The 12,662-nt window shown below is 41.3% G+C and overlaps 1 protein-coding gene across 1 annotated transcript in view; it reads left to right on the forward strand.

Annotated features, from left to right (window-relative positions):
• The first annotated feature begins 1 nt into the window (after position 1).
• The window catches only part of OSBPL1A (oxysterol binding protein like 1A), a 237,814-nt gene continuing 225,153 nt past the window's right edge, over positions 2–12,662 (forward strand). The window contains exon 1 of the mRNA XM_067699463.1: positions 2–295. The gene's annotated coding sequence lies outside the window, so the exon portion shown is untranslated. The remainder of the gene's footprint in view (positions 296–12,662) is intronic.

Consider the following 12,662-nt stretch of genomic DNA (forward strand, 5'->3'; position numbering starts at 1 on the left):
GGTTGGGCTAGGGGGCTAACGGCGCCGGGTCTACCGGCGCCAAAGCTTCCCAATCTGGCATTGCGCCCGCCTTTCCCCTCGTCTTCCGCAGCGCCTTGGGGACGCCGTGCCGCCCAAGCGGCGGCAGGAGGGTGTCTGGGCTCTGCTCCTGAAACCCGCCGGGGTTTCTGCTCGCCCACAGCGCAGTCGGTGCCATCGGAATCCCCCGGAGACATTGGGGAGTCAGCTTCACCGCAGCGTCCCAGGAAGGGACTCACCGCAGTCCACAGCCCAAGACCCATCTTTGCATTTCAAGGCACGGTGTTTTTGTTTTAAGTGTTTTAAGATATTTTGTCTGATTTGAGCAAGGGTGGGTTTGATTTACCAAAAGCAGGAGAGCAGGAGAGAGCAGAAGGCAATTTTGAAAGCGTGCAGAAAATCTTAACTCACTCGCCGTTGTGTTGCGGTAGTTTTCTTTGGTGTCCTTGGACATTTTGTCTGGGAGCATCTTTTGTTCAGGACGCTAGTTTTGCCAGTCAACATGAAGGTCGTTGTTTCACTATCCAAAAAACTTGAATAAGTTTGTGTCATTTCTCCCCTGTCCCCAACACGTACATTCCAATACATTGGTTGACATCTGTAACTTTATTTGAGATACCTTAATCAAGTCACTTAATGTCTTATTCGAGAGGCATTTTTATCACTTCTTGCCTCACTTTCTTCACACACACACACACACACACAAACTCAAAATACTACATCTTTTCTTTCTCCCGTCTTCCTTAATCATGGGCATGTTTTATTTCACCTTTAAAACACTTGCCTGAATCAGAATTCCGTAAATAATTCCACCCGAATTACTTTGAAGAGATCTTAATAAAAGCCTTGTGGATTTATTAATTCAACAGACATTAGGTTCTTACTGTGCTAAACTTTGGAAATGCAGACTTAGATGTCGTGCATTGCCTTTAAGAAGCTAAGGTGTGAGGGAACAAAAATAAAGTATTTAAATGGACTAGAATTATGTCCTGTTAGTATCACAAAGAAGGCCATCTATTCAACTTTTATTGGGCTTCTTGTTTCAGACAGTGTTTGAACCGAGTTATTGAAGAAGGGGTAGAGGTTAGATAATTGAAAAAGGAAGGAAATTGTTCCAAATGGAGAAAAAAATATTGGCAGAAAATTTGTGGCCCATTTAAGGAACATCCTGCATTTCACTGCCTCTGACATCACAGCTGTCAACCTCCTCTTGTCACATGGCTTGCATAATCCCTTTATGATTGTCTCCATAAATCTGCACATGTGCACTCATTTTGGTTCCAAGAGAGGACATGGAGGACTTTAGCCCTCAGTCATGTCAATAACATCCCCTCCCTCCAGTTATTTGGTTTCGACAGTATATTTTTCATCTTGAATACAAGCAGTTTTAAGCCCCTCTTTCCAACCAAGTAGGGCCCCGAAGTCCATGCACAGCCAGTCCATCACGATATTTCTCTTCTTGGTGAGGAATTTGCTTGGAAGTGCCGAGAGGTTTGGTCACTGTGCGTCTCCAGGTTGCCTGAAACTTTCTGCAGTTATCATCCTAATACTACCTACATGTCCATCTACTGACCTCTACTGACCTCTTCTTATGTCTTACAGCCTCTGTTGCAAAAAACAGTGATTTTCACCCTTAAAAAAAAAAAAAAGCCATAGAATCCCTTCTTCAATGAAAGCCTATGTAGAACAGATTAGGTTGTTCTGGCTGAAATAGTGGTGATGGGCCTGAAGTCCCAGCTATCAATACCTAGCAACCCTGCCTCCCAGTGGCCCCTCAAAGACGTTCAACCCAAATTTGAAAACTACCATGTTAAAATGTAACAGAAAACAATGCATAGCACAATTTAACCTTCTAAACAAAGCATAATATATTTAGTTTATTATACATAGCACCTCTTTTCTTACCACATATATCAACCTAGTCTATTTTACCTTCTGCAGGTTACACCCATGGTTTTCTATTAATTCCTGTTTCTTCACCGCTAGAGCCTTTAAATCTTCTTTTGAGCTCAGATTCTAGACAGAAATTAGTGTTTCTGCCAAAGTGCACAAAGCAAAACCTTCCCTGTTTCTCTGAATGCAGAGAACCCTGAATAAGGCTCAAAACTCAGATTATACAAAGAGCACTTTGGAAAGAGAAGGAGAGAAGTAATTACTGCAGTAACGAGTGTGGCAGACAACCTACATTTTGCAAAACATATTGGAAGAAAGCAAGACTTTATAGACAATTTAGTTGAAAAAGACTTTACTTAATACGAACTTTGAGCAGTTAAGTAGAGGCTGAGAATAGTATGCAAATAGTAACATAGACTTGGATACAAGCGGGGTATCTAAACAGATTCTGCTGATTTCCACATCCCTTTACCCAAATGGTTTACTAGGTATCTTCCTCAAAGTTGTTGTGTTCAAAAGTGAGCTCAATGTCTTTTTCCCTAAATCTGTTCCTCCTCCTATCTTCCCCATTTCCATAATTGGCAACCGCTGAACCCTGCATCAATAAATTGTCCAAGCTTGAAACCTGGGAGACATACTATACGCCTCTCTTTCACTGCCTTCATACACAGACAGCAAGTTCTGTTGATGCTGATTCCTTAATATCCTTTACATTCCTCATATTCTCCTTCCTAGTCTTTCTGATTCTGTCTGGACCCTCTTAAAATTACCCTCCTCACATCTGCCAGAGGAATCATTCAAAATGCACAAGTCTGATGTGTTTTTTCTCCTTTGAAATCCCATAGCTTGCTCCCCATAGCTTTCATGGTAATGCTTAAACACCCTAACACACAAGGTGTGTTCCTGGCTACGTCTCTAATTTTATCTCCCCTGTTTTAGCCAGACCAGCCTAATCTATTTTTTTAAAGCTTTCTTTGAATTTCATGGCTTTAGAAAAAAAAGTGTGAAAACTGCTATTTTACACCATAGACACTGTGTAGGGGGTTGAGTTAAGATATACAAAGAGGCCAGTAACTAGAGTGAAGGAAGAGAATGGATCTGTTTAGCAATAGATGGACATTGATCTCTATTTCTGTCTCTGTGCCAGTACCATACTGTCTTGATTACTGTAGCTTTGTTGTATAATCTGAAGTCTGGGAGCCTGATTCCTCCAGCTTCGTTTTTCTTTTTCAAGATTGATTTGGCTATTTGAGGTCTTCTGTGTTTCCATACAAATTGTGAAATTTTGGGGGGGCTTCCCTGGTGGCGCAGTGGTTGAGAATCTGCCTGCTAATGCAGGGGACACGGGTTCGAGCCCTGGTGTGGGAGGATCCCACATGCTGCGGAGCAAGTAGGCCCGTGAGCCACAACTACTGAGCCTGCGCGTCTGGAGCCTGTGCTCCGCAACAGGAGAGGCCGCGATAGTGAGAGGCCCGCGCACCGTGATGAAGAGTGACCCCTGCTTGCCACAACTAGAGAAAGCCCTCGCACAGAAACGAAGACCCAACACAGCAAAAATAAATAAATTGTGAAATTTTTTGTTCTAGTTCTGGGAAAATGCCATTGGTAGTTTGATAGGGATTGCATTGAATCTGTAGATTGCTTTGGGTAGTAGAGTCATTTTCACAGTGTTGATTCTTCTAATCCAAGAACATAGTATATCTCTCCATCTGTTTGTATCATCTTTAATTTCTTTAATCAGTGTCTTATAGTTTTCTGCATACAGGTCTTCTGTCTCCTTAGGTAGGTTTATCCCTAGATATTTTATTCTTTTTGTTGCAATGGTAATGGAACAGGATAGAAAGCCCAGAGACAAACCCATGCACATATGGTCACCTTAGTTTTGATAAAGGAGGCAAGAATATACAATGGAGAAAAGACAGCCTCTTCAATAAGTGGTGCTGGGAAAACTGGACAGCTACGTGTAAAAGAATGAAGTTAGTACACTCCCTAACACCGTACACAAAAATAAACTCAAAATGGATTAAAGACCTAAATGTAAGGCCAGACACTATAAAACTCTTAGAGGAAAACATAGGCAGAACACTCTATGATATAAATCACAGCAAGATCCTTTTTGACTCACCTCCTAGAGAAATGGAAATAAAAACAAAAATAAACAAATGGGACCTAATGAAACTTAAAAGCTTCTGCACAGCAGAGGAAACCATAAACAAGACAAAAAGACAACCCTCAGAATGGGAGAAAATATTTGTAAATGAAGCAACTGACAAAGGATTAATATCCAAAATTTACAAGCAGCTCCATATGAAAAAAGCAAACAGCCCAATCCAAAAATGGGCAGAAGATCTAAATAGACATTTCTCCAAAGAAGATATACATATTGCCAACAAACACATGAAAGGATGCTCAACATCACTAATCATTAAAGAGATGCAAATCAAAACTACAATGAGGTATCACCTCACACTGGTCAGAATGGCCATCATCAAAAAATCTACAAACAATAATTGCTGGAGAGGGTGTGGAGAAAAGGGAACCATCTTGCACTGTTGGTGGGAATGTAAATTGATACAGTCACTATGGAGAACAGTATGGAGGTTCCTTAAAAAACTAAAAATAGAACTACCATACGACCCAGCAATCCCACTACTGGGCATATACCCTGAGAAAACCATAATTCAAAAAGAGTCATGTACCACAATGTTCATTGCAGCTCTATTTACAATAGCCAGGACGTGGAAGCAACCTAAGTGTCCATCGACAGATGAATGGATAAAGAAGATGTGGCACATATATACAATGGAATATTAGCCATAAAAAGAAACAAAATTGAGTTTTTGTAGTGAGTGGATGGACCTAGAGACTGTCATACCTAGTGAAGTAAGTCAGAAAGAGAAAAATAAATACCGTATGCTAACACATATATATGGAATCTAAAAAAAAAAGCTTCTGAAGAAACTAGGGGCAGGACAGGAATGGACTTGAGGACATGGGGAGGGGGAAGGGTAAGCTGGGATGAAGTGAGAGAGTGGCATGGACTTATATATACCAACAAATGTAAAATAGATAGCTGGTGGGAAGCAGCTGCATAGCACAGGGGGATCAGCTCGGTGCTTTGTGACCACCTAGAGGGGTGGGATAGGGAGGGTGGGAGGGAGACTCAAGAGGGAGGAGATATGGGAATATATGTATATGTATAGCGATTCACTTTGTTATAAAGCAGAAACTAACACACCATTGTAAAGCAATTATACTCCAATAAAGATGTTAAAAAAAAATAGATGGACAGCTACGTGGTATTAGGATGATAACTGCAGAAGTCTTCAGGCAACGTGGAGGAGATGCGTGTGGTCAGATCCCTCAGAACTCTTATGTAGAAGAGAAATGACCGGCTGCACCAGAATTCTATGTAGGGTGGACTTCATCTTTTTTTAAATAAATTTATTTATTTTATTTATTTATTGTTGGCTGCATTGGGTCTTCGTTGCTGCACACAGGCTTTCTGTGGTTGCAGTGAGCGGGGACTAATCTTCATTGCAGTGCGCGGCCTTTTCGTTGTGGTGGCTTCTCTTGCTGTGGAGCACGGGCTGTAGGCACATGGGCTTCAGTAGTTGTGGCACACGGGTTCAGTAATTGTGGCTCACTGGCTCTAGAGCTCAGGCTCAGTAGTTGTGGCGCACGGGCTTAGTTGCTCCTCGGCATGTGGGATCTCCCCAGACCAGGGATCGAACCCATGTCCCCCTGCACTGGCAGGCAGATTCTTAACCACTGCGCCACCAAGAAAGTCCCTGTAGGGTGGACTTTAGAGCCCAATATGGTTGGAAGGAGATGCTTAAAACTTTTTGCTTAAGATTAAGAAACACAAACTGTCCAAACCAAATACTTGGAGGAAGAAGCAATGTTATTTAGATCACAAAGGACCAAAGGTCTCTCTTGGTACCAAAATGAATGCATATAGAGAGATGACATGGGTATGATCCTTAACAGGTTATGCAAGCAGTGTGACAAGAGGGGGTTGACAGCTATGATATCAGAGGAAGGGGAATGAGTTATTTGAATGGAAAAAAACCTAACCTGGAAGTACATACATCTTCTGATGGCAACAGAGATGGCTGTCACATCAGCGGTGAGGAATTAAGCCTGTGAACAGTTCTCCACAAAACCTACTTCAGCCTACATTGATGGTTTGAATGGGGCTCTTCTAAGTATTCTCTAGAACCTTGCTAAATACTTAAGGTGAGGTCTTTGGAACAACAGCATCATGTTGTCTGAGAGCTTGTTAGAAGTATGGAAACTCAGGCCTCACCCCAGACGTATTGAATCTGCATTTTAGTAAGATTCCTGGGTGATTTGTATGCACGTCAAATTTTGAGAATCTTGTGTGATGACCATGGGAAAGCACTTCTCATATCTTGGAGAGTAGGGAGAATAATTGACTGAGGGCCCCAGCTACTGTGCTCTGAGATCTATTACTCTGTTTGTCCTAAGACCGTACTTACTATGGACTGCTCTCAGGCAAGCACATGGCAGAGTTACTCAAACAGACCCATTCCTGGGAGGTAAGGCACTCCTCTGATGGGGGACTTGGGCTCCCGAGCTCCCAAAGTCTTGCTGAACTTTCCTTAGATTTGCTGCCACATAGCCTTCCTTTGTCCCTTCTTTCCCTCTCTCCCTCTCTCCCTCTGCTTAGGGTCAGATTTGCATCAGTTTGATGGCTCTCAGAGCCTCTTCAGCCTCCTTCCTATTTTTTTCTCACAGGTATTTCCCCCAACAAATTTCTTTCACATATAACCTCATGTTGGCAACTGTCTCTCCAGGACCCAGACCAGCAGAATTCTGCCCATATAGTATTGACCTGTAGTCATATCATCTGTTTCTAAAATATTTCTCTTAGGGAAATATGTCCTTAAAATATTAAAGAAACAAAACACAAACACCTTGGCACACTGTTAATAATGGGTCTTTCCCCAATTCCCTGTGTTTGTTGTGTGCTTCCAGCTAATGAAAGCCAATGTGGCAGATACAGGCCAGTGACTGCTGAGGCTATAGGTTCTGTTTGCGCCATTTGTTTGTGTTCTGGCCAACGGTGTGACCAATTATGGCCAAGAAATGTGATAGAGGTACAAAGGAAGATTAACATCCTGGATACTAAAATATAAGTTTTAAGGAGAAGCTCTCAAAGAAAAAAAATAGTCAAGGAAACAGAGTCAAGATTAGCAAGCTACTGGGGACAGGAGGAAATCCTTGAATATTTTAATGTCAGCATAAATAAGTAACACTGCAGCCTGGGGAGATTAGCTGGCAATTGTACACACAGTAGTAAGAAACAATAATGATGCCAGGCATGTCCTGACTTCAGGAGATTTGAAGGGAGTGAAAGGGTGACGTCTAATGCATAATACTAGAGCTTATCTACTGTGGAACCGTGCAGTAAGGATCCTGGTACAGCACTAATCCGGTTAGCACCCCCATTTCAGAAATAGGCACCCCTATCTCCTAACAAGGAGCCATTTCAGTGGTCTCAAGGGCAGTGGCTGATTTCCCAGTAGCAGTGTGTCCAAATGTGTATTCCACAGAAATTCATCCCTCAGAGTAGAAAGTGGTAAAGTGAGGTGTTCTGTGGTCAGTCGAGTTTATCATCTCTGTGCTAAACACACTTCATCTGATAATTTTATGTTAAAACTCTTAGAACCCTTAATATTCTAATGTACAGTATAAATCTCCAAGAGAGGACAGTAACATCCAGCTTTTCAGAAAGAATTTAACTAAGGAATCCTCCCCCCTCCCTCCACTCCCTAAAATCTTTGAGCAGTAGAATTATTAGAACACATTTTGATAAGCATTACCCCCACTTAGCATCATAATACCTCATGTTCCCCTGGTGGTAGAAGTTAAAGGTCACTGTTATATCTATTTCTGGTCCAGTATTAAGCAGGACCTGGGTCCCCACTTGCCAAAAATATTAACTCTGGCTTTTTGAAATTTTTTTTTTTTTAATTTTTAAGAAACCTCTTCTTAATGAATGAAGTTCTGGAAGGGATAGTTACCAGTTCTATTGTTAGTTAGTTGTTAAAACCTTAGGAAGGATTGAGTTACAGCCAACAGAGAAGAGGATTGTGGATGGGAACTGGAGAAGGATGAACCTAGGGCTCAGCCTTCCTCAGCATCAAGCATAGTGACCCTGTCTCAGCGCAAGGCTCTTCCACCTTCCACCTCCTTACCTCTTACATGTTACTTCAGTTTTGTTTTTCTGTAAAAGCTTTCCTTGGATTAAAAGTAGAAACAGAGAATAGGATCAGCTCCCTTCCCTTACCCCAAAATCAGCGTCCAAAGGAGATGATTATGTGAAATTTTAAAATGTTAGATAAAAATATAAGCTGTTTGTGGGAGTTCCCTGGTGGCCTAGTGGTTAGGATTCCAGGCTTTCACTGCTGTGGGCCAGGTCCAATCCCTTGTTGGGGAACTGAGATCCTGCAAGCCGTGCAGCACAGCAAAGCAAAAAACAAAAAACATGTATATGTATATGTATACGTATATGTATATGCTACTTGCTTTTCCCTCTGATGGGAGTGTTTTTTCCCCGATATTCAAATGCCATCCCCTTACCTATCAGCCTTCAGCACACTGACACCCCTTCATCAGATACTTCCCCAACCACCCTAATTAAAGAATTTTCCCCTCCTTATTGTTGATGCCCATTAATCAAAGATCACCAGGAACACACTGCAATCCAGAAAAGTGGGGCTTGTTGATTGATGCTTCCAGCAGGAAGCAAGACTGCACACCTTGACGAAACATGGGACATCTCAGCAAGAAAATCATACCATGGGGCTTGTTAAGGGTTTGGGAAGGAAGTGGCGTTTGCTCTGGATTGGGGGCTGTCAGGAAATGGGAGTAATTGTATGACTGGGTATCTTAATGAACTTTATCTTGGAAGCAGGAGGAGCAGAGTGGGGCTAACGCTGCAGTTAATGAAGAAGCAGCATTCGCTCATGTCAGCTGGGAGGGGGGCTATTGGTGATTTTGGTGGTTGCACAGTGTTTTGGTTTTGTCCCTGCTCAGGCACGATTACAGAGTAGTGGGGTTTTTTTGTTGTTGTTTTTTTGGCCTCCATCACAGTCACAGAGTGACTTTCTCTCATGTTGATATGCTGTAAAATTATGTTTGACCAGAGAACACCATGGTCTAGCTGTGAGTGCCAGGCCAGCTCCGAGCAAACAGGTGATTTTTTCTTTCCCACTTTGTCCCATTATCCTGTGTAATTTCTTCAAATTATGAATCTGTATCCAACAACGCTCTAACTTATGTATTTGTAATATATGTGTGATCTGTCTTCTTCAATATGTATGTATTAGCTGCAGGAGGACATGGTATCATCTCATTCATCACTGTGTCTCCAACATCAAAAGCAGCCCCAACATATGGTAAATACTCAATAAATATTAGTTGAAAAGATGCATAAATTAGATGCTTGGGGGAAGGGCTCATCTGGAGGTGGGAGAGAGTTTCATGAAGTGAGGAAGTGTGAAGCATATTCCTGATGCTGCAGCCCTTTCCAGTCACCTCTGGGTGTCATGTCAGCCTGTGTCAGGATGTCTGATCTGGGAGACTGGGAAACTACTAACCCTAGAATGAATGGCCTTCTGAATTCTAACTGAAGAGCCCTGTGAGATTGTGCGATGTTAAAATCTGATTTTCCCTGTCTAGATGGGTACAGAAGATACTCTAGTCCTTGTCAATTTGGATTGTTATTACCCTCAGGAAGTAGAACCTGAAAAAACAAGGTATTTCAATCACCTTCATACAATGGTCATCATAAAGTGTCTTCTCAGAGCTTTTGTTTTAATGTCCAGGCCCAAGGTTCACCTACATAAGAAAAGAATGTTAATGAATGTAACTCTTTTTCCTCTCATTAGAAGGCTCTGGTATATATCGAAATCATTCTGATGCTTTCAAAGAAGGCATTCCAGGTAAATGTGCTCTCTACTGCAGTTAAAAACTTAAAGACTTAGTGACCATTTTAAACAGTAGTCTTGAAAATGTTCATTGAAACATCTTCCAAAAGGTAGCAAAATTTGTATGTAGGAGGCAATAGTGATGATTTATGTTCGTATCTACTATTTGCATATTTTACTACCACCATTTTTTTTTTGCTTTTAATATCTTCTTATACATTTTCTTACTGAAAAGTTACCAGTTTCATTAAATTAAGTAGATATTAAGTGCCTATTTTGTGCTACGTGCAAGACAGTATGCAATTCATTTCCAAGAAAGCTAAGAAAATATAAAGGAAAAGACATAATTGCCTTTTTCAAAACCTATTTTCAACTATTTGTGGCACGCTGAACTACCCTACCTAATTTGCGCTGAAGAGATTCAGAATGATTAGCCTTAGCCAGGCACTGTTGAGCATCATCTTGTGAACTTGATATGGGATACATTTAAGCTACAATAGGTATATAGTTTCTTCACATACTTTGGAAGGGCTCCCGAGCCAGGATGCTTAGATAAAAATACTGACATTGCCAACAATTAGCTGTGTGACTTAACAGCTCTGTGCCTCAGTTTCCTTGTCTGTAACTGAGGATGACAATAATAGTATCTATTTCATAGGATTATTGTGGAAATGAAATGATCTAACCTGTGTAAAGGGCATAGTATATTGCCTAGCATATAATAAACATTCAGTAAATATTATTATTTTAGTATATGTTATAGTATGTTATGTTACTATTGTATCTTACGTCTTATTGTATCTTAACATCTTATTGTATGTTACTACTATTTTTATCACAGTTTACGGAGCTGTATAAGTAATAAACATTATAACGTAAACATCTTTATAATACTTCATACAGAAAACAGTATGAAGTTTCACTGTCTAACTTAGTGAATATTTTTTGCTGCACACTGTGTGGAAGATTCATCATGCTTGCTGGAAATATCAGTATTAGTAAGACACAGTTCCTACCATTAAGGAGTTCCCACCTGAAGCTCAGCAACTGCTGGTGGGAACAAAACTCTAGACCTCTTATCTATTTTTTCTAAATGTGTATACGAAATCAGTTTTTCCTCTTTCCCATCTCCCGTGACCTATGTTGGTTATCTAAAGTGATTCTTGCCACCACTCTAGCTCTGTTAACCCTGGTCCTTGCACGATGCCAAGCAAATCTCTTTGCCAACTCCTCATTTATATACCCACTCTCTCTCTCCTTCCCACTACTGCTGTTTTACAATTACCCACCACTTATTTTTAAGCACATCACCTGGTTTATGAGTATTTCGCTCCTAGCAAGATAGCATAGAGGTTAAGGGCATGAGTTTTTAAAGTATAGTATTTGGGGACTTCCCCAGTGGTCCAGTGCTGGAGAATCCACCTTCCAATGCAGGGGACATGTGTTCGATCCCTGGTTGGGGAACTGGGATCCCACATGCTGCGGGGCAACTAATCCCGTGCGCCACAACTGGTGAGCCCACGTGCCCTGGAGTCCACACACCACAACTAGAGAAGAAAACGTGCACGCCACAACTAGAGAGAAGCCCGCATGCCACAACTAAGACCCAATGCAGCCAAAATTTTTTAAAAATCAATAAAATAAAATAAATAAATAAAACGAATGGGTTATATATTTTAAAAAACTAAAAAAAAAAAAAAAGAGTATTTGATTCATATCCTGACTCATGTACTAATTGTGTGACCTTGGACAAGTTATTTAGCTTCTCCAAGTGTTAGTTTCCTTACTTATGAAATAAAGATGTTAATATCTATTTTGACAGTTGTTAAACAATTAAATAATGGGGCACCTAGCATGTGTCTTAGCTTTCAGAAAATGGTATCTAGTATTACTAAAAATACATCTATGATGTTTCCTTGGGTGCATAAGTGGAAATGGTCTCCAACAGGAAAAGGAAGAATAAAACTACTGAGAAAGAGAACAGAGTGACTCATATCACTTTATGGAGTGTCTGTCGCTATGGAGGAAGACAAGAGTTATCTGCATAACCATTTCTGGAGTCTAATGAAAAGAAGGGATTCTCTCTTCCTGTAGAGTATGTGGACTTCAAGCTTTCAGGATGAGGTTCTAAAATGGAATTTTGACTGCAGTGTCCACTTGTACTCTTTTTGATAGAACAAATTAATTAAATCATCCACAAAAGAGCACATTGGTATCTGAAATGGAATGAATGTGAGCTGGTCAACAACGTGTCAGTTAGGGTTTCAGTAGGATACAAATGGCACACTCAGAGGATTTGACTGAGGGGAGATTAAGAAGGGATGATTTACAGAAGAATGGGCAAGGTTAAGGGACCCCACAAGAAGCAGCCAGGAACTATTAAGTGCAGGAAGCTGCTAAGACCCCCTGCATTGAAGGAATAGAGTTTTGGAGGCCAGCAAGAGCTGGAGCCATAGAAGAGGGACTGCCCAACAGAAGCTGTGGCTATAGAAAATGCAGCCACTGTCAGGAGTTCTTGACAAAGGGTGGGGGTGATGATGTGATAGATACCTCAACCTCTCTCTCTCTCTTTTTTTTTAATTAATTAATTTATTTTTGCTGTGTTGGGTCTTCCTTTCTGTGTGAGGGCTTTCTCTAGTTGCGGCAAGCGGGGGCCACTCTTTCATTGCGGTGCAGGGGCCTCTCACTATCGCGGCCTCTCTTGTTGCAGAGCACAGGCTCCAGATGCACAGGCTCAGTAGTTGTGGCTCACGGGCCTACTTGCTCCGCGGCATGTGGGATCTTCCCAGACCA

This window comes from Pseudorca crassidens, chromosome 12 (genome assembly GCF_039906515.1).
Source record: "Pseudorca crassidens isolate mPseCra1 chromosome 12, mPseCra1.hap1, whole genome shotgun sequence".
In the NCBI taxonomy this organism is placed as follows: domain Eukaryota; kingdom Metazoa; phylum Chordata; class Mammalia; order Artiodactyla; family Delphinidae; genus Pseudorca; species Pseudorca crassidens.